Here is a 4998-nt window from a genome sequence, read left to right as displayed (position 1 = left end):
TGCTAACTTAATACCAGGTGAATTTCACAATAAAAGCAATAATGCTAGGATGTGCAACAAGAAATATTTGTCCTTGCATAAGCTTCTATCAGAGCAGATAACCAGGGATAGTTAACAATAAGATAAAAATAACCTGAGTATTAATATCAAACCAATTGTGGACCCAACACAGATAGGAAATCAAGGTAAAAGGAACTCAGCGCACACAAACCCCGCCTGTTTGCCAATCACATCACCTCTAGCATTTCTAGTTACCGAAAAGCCCAATGGTAATCCTAACCCTAACTCTTAAGAGACGCGTGCTTCTTCAGCTGTGAAAGGGAAAGGAGCCATTCGTGAAATGTCACATTTAATAGTGGCATCACTACTCCCTTGCTGAGGGGTGGTGCTGCACATGGGTGACCCCCTCCCAAGCAGAGGTGGATGGGGCGCAAGCATACAAACCCTCCCAGAAAGAGTTGTCCAGGCGCAACTCTCAGGCACTGACCGAGGCGCATGCTTGAAACCCACGGGGGGGGGGGGGCAGTGCGCATGTGTGAACACCCTTTTGAGCCGAGGGTGGGCAGTACACATATGTGAAACTCACCCGCGCCGAGGGGGGCAGTGCGCATGCACGAACACCCTCCTCCTCCCCCCTCCCCCCCCCAGAGGGGTTGGGGCGCTTGCGTGAACATTCTTCCCTGCTAATGGGGGCAGGGCACATGGTGAACCCACCTCCCCGGGGCCAAGGGGGGGCAGTGCGCATGCGTAAACACCCTCCCGCACAGAGGTGTGGCAGGGTGCATGTGTGAACGCCCACGCCCTCTCGAGCTGAGGTTGGTCGCATGTGTGAAACTCACCCAAGCTGAGCGGGGTGAGGCGCTTACGTGAACATTCCTCGGTGTCAAAGGTGGGTGGGCGCATGGCTGAACGCCCTCCTGCGCCGTGGGAGGCGGGGCGAATGCGTGAACATCTTCCCGGGCCTAGGGGGGATGGGGCGCATGTGTGAACATTCTCTCTCTCTGAGAGCGGTACAAGCATGACCTACCCTTACCAAAACCCCTAATGGTAATCTTAACCCTAATGCTTACCTTAGAAGGTAACTGCTTCTTCAGCTATGAAAGTGGAAAGAGCCACTCATGAAATGTCACATTTAATAGTGGCATCACTACTCCCTCGCTGAGCAGGGGTGCTGCGCGTGGGTGATGCCTGCTACGCCGAGGGTGGAGGGGCGCATGCGTAAAACCCTCCAGGCAGAGGTGGGGCAGGGCGCATGGTGAACACCTTCCCCCGCAAAGGGGGACGGGGCGCATGGGTAAACGTCCTCCTGCACTGAGGGAGTTGGGACAAATGCGTGAACCCCCTCCCGCAACCCCAGGGGTCGGGTAATATGCATTAAGCACCCCCGCCCCAAGGGGGGAGCAAGCATGACCTACCCCTTATCCTAACCCCTAATGGTAATGCTTACCCTAACCCTTACCTTAAGAGATTCATGCTTCTTCAGCTGTGAAAGTGAAAAGAGCCATTCATGAAACATCGCAGTGAATAGTGACATCACTACTCCCTCCCTGAGGGGTGGCTCTGTGCATGGGTGACCCCCCTTCCTGCGCAGAGGGTGACGGAGCGCATGCGTGGAAGGGTCGTTTGGGGAGCTGTGATGCAGAGGAACACGACTATAGAAGCCTCCCCATTACCCGTGGGGATATGTCTGGAGACCCCAGGTGGGTGCCTGAAACCACATACAGTACAAACACTATAGATACTATGTTTTTTTCCTATACATGCATACCTAAAGTTTCACTAATAAATTAGAGATAATAGTCTCTAATAATAACTAATGAGTTTAATAATTTGGTAATTTGATACGTTTTTTCCTATACAGGCATACCTGTGCTAAAGTTTGATTTACAAAGTAAGCATGGTGAGAGATGAACAATATTTGTCTCTAATAATAACTAATAATCTAACAATAATAGTAACTCATGATCAAATAGGGCAATTAAAACCAGATAGTGTGATACAAGTTCTGGGAATGTGATCTCCCTCTTAGAACTTCTTGTATCAGACTCACCTTCTGCTTGTCAGGATGTGAGATGATAAAATGCCTACAGGAGGATCTGACAGGAGGTGACCATTGTGATGTAATGATGCTCCTCATGACCTCCTGAGGATTCCTCAGGAGGGTCACCTGCTTCCCTGGGAACAGGAACCACAGGGAACTGCACAGAAGGCCTGCTGCCTGGTCTCCAAACCACTGCCCAGCAAGGGAATCAACACCCTGACCGAGTTCCCTTCCCACCCAGTCTTCCTCGCACTTACCAACTCCAACAAGGAAAAGGGATTCTGTTTAACACAGGGCCTATAGTGAATATGCTTCTGGTGTCCTGAGCAGGTGGAGAATGGAGTTAGAGGGGGAAAGAGTGGCTGGATGGACAGGCTGCCTGTCCCTCCAGCACTGGCAAGAGCACAGGAAGGGTGCAAAGTATCAAAAGAAAAAAGTGGGGGCTGGCCAGGATCGCCCAGGTTCTGGGTCTCCAGTTGCCCAGGGCTCCAAGTCAAGGCCACAAGACTGGCCTCACTCCCAGTGCGTGGGCACTCTCCTGTGGGGCAGCACACTGAGCATTAGGCTCGACTTCTGCTTCTGTGTCCCAGAATGTTTCCTTCCTTCCTTTTCATATTGGTTCCTTTCCAACTTTTCTACAAAAAAATCCTAAAAGAACAGTAACTGTACACTTGTAGGCAAGAAAATTCCTCTGAAGCCCTCCTCTGCCTTTTGGCTTAAAATGTGGGCAACTTTGTTCGCTTCTTACTAGATATGTATTGCTTTTACCTAAGAGTCTTTCACAAACTTTGAATGAAATGAATGCCTCCAGAAGGTGTGGAGGTGTAACTGCTAGCACATCACCGCCTACCCCTCAGGGTACCTATGATCTCCTTTGAGAAGTCTGAGATCAGTGAACTCATCATTCGACACCGTTGCCACTTTAAATAACATACAGAGACCCCAACCTGATGTTTCAGTCCCAAGAGAAAAATCTAGAAGTACAGGACACCACACATCCAGGATGCGAGTGCATACTTAAGTAGTTAAGTGAATAAAATTACAAGTGATAAGAGGTTATCTCTGGAGGGGGAAGGCTTAAGGGGGGAGGGGTGGGAGGTCTTCAGCTGCACCTGTGTGTGAGTGCACGTGGGGCAATCTGAAGTTAATACGGCAAAATAGCAGTTAAACCTAGAAGCTGAGTTACACACGGGACATTATTTCACAAAATCAGCAAAAGCTACCAATACGAAGGCTCTCGGACCACATCATCCCTGTCCCAGGATGGCTTGCTGTTAAAACTTTCATCAGCATACCGCTGAATTTTGCAGAGTGGAGTTCAGACTCTGAATCTAGCCTATCTGGTTTGAATTATTGAGTCCACTATTCAACAGATGCATAATTTTTAAAAAGTTGTTCAACATCACAGTGCTTTTCTTGCCCCATCAGTTAAATGGGAATGATACTATAACCTACTGTAAATGTTATGAGGATCGAATAGCCTGATACTCGTGAGGTGCTTGTGAAGGAAGATAGCTATTCTAATAGAAATACGCTAAGACAAAGAAGCCACTTGATCTTAACTGGATGTATGTCCAAAGACCTCTGCTAACTTCAAATTCACAAACACCATGATGGCATATTTATTTGCCCCATAAAATGAAACCAGCTCCCTTTATATTTCCTTTGAGTACTAGCACATGGAATTGTTTTCAGGAATATTTTTGACCAAAGATGTATGTACCCACATATTCACGTATAAACCTATTTTGTTATCAAGTTCAGATGGCAATAGTTCAGCCAGTGGGGGCTACTGAGCTACCCCAACCTGATGGGTTTCTGACTTTGAAGCTGAGTAGTAAGGATAGTGTAAAATTTCATTGAAAATTTGATTTCTGAGCTTTACACTGCAATGGACATATGAACATGCACACATACATAGGTCGATCCATTTTGCAAATCAACCCGTCAGTTCCTATGCAGGGAAGAGTTTTCTATCATAGAAACCAATGAAGCTGTCCCAAGCAGTATATGGTGTAATGCAAATAATGATTTTGGACTCAGCAAAACACGGCTGTGAAGCAACAGCACTGCGGTCCAGCCCAGCGCAGGATTTAACAATCGTCGGGACCAAACACTGGGCTTCAGTGGCAGGGAATGGAGTAATCTGTGTAAGCAGCAGCTGAATCCCTTACACCACCTGCATAAGGGGATTGCCCCTTCCTCTCAGAAAATACATCTTCCATGTCCCTTACGCTAGCATCTGCTACAAAACAAGAGGCAGAGGAAATGGGAAACCAGGGAGTCTGACAGAAGGAGAGGCAAGGGATGCCCTGGCAGAGGGTGGGGGGGGGGGGGACAGTAAGAGGAGATTCCAGGAATGCAGCTGGGCAACAGCCACAGAAGGCACAAAGTCCAGAGCAGACAAAACAGACTGCTCCAGACACGGTTTCTCCCAGAAAATGGATGAAGTGGACAGTATGGATATGTGTGAACATGCATCTCGTAGAGTTTCAGGTGGCATTAGCAAAAAGTGCTTACAACCCTATGCAAACAAAGTCAATTGTCAAGGAAAGAAAACTGCCATCTAGGGCAAGAACAGCCATCGATCCCTGGGCACAGCTTTACATATTCTTAATAAAATGTAAAGGTTCTAAATCAGTCAACAATGTAAGCACTGAATCACATGATTATACTGGGAAGAGGGGGCAGGAAGGGAATATATAATGGACTGGAAACAGAACAAGCTTTTGAAACTAGAAATTAAAAGAATGCCCATGATTGCAAAATCAAGTAAAACAGAAGCATGTTATTCAAAGATATGGTAATAGATAACAAAAAGAGTTTGCTCTGGGGGATAGGAAATGGAAGAATGAGGTCAAGGGGTGGTATTTCTCACTCAGAAAAACGAGCCTATAGATTCTTTAGACTCTGTAAACCATGTGTAACTTTAAGAAACAGAAAAACAAAACATGAAA

Source organism: Lynx rufus, unplaced genomic scaffold (genome assembly GCF_022079265.1).
Source record: "Lynx rufus isolate CCGP_SWC_20201006 ecotype Redwood Valley unplaced genomic scaffold, mLynRuf1.p SCAF_9, whole genome shotgun sequence".
Taxonomy (NCBI): domain Eukaryota; kingdom Metazoa; phylum Chordata; class Mammalia; order Carnivora; family Felidae; genus Lynx; species Lynx rufus.
The sequence above is the reverse complement of the archived record's forward strand: the minus strand, read 5'-3'. Positions refer to the sequence as shown.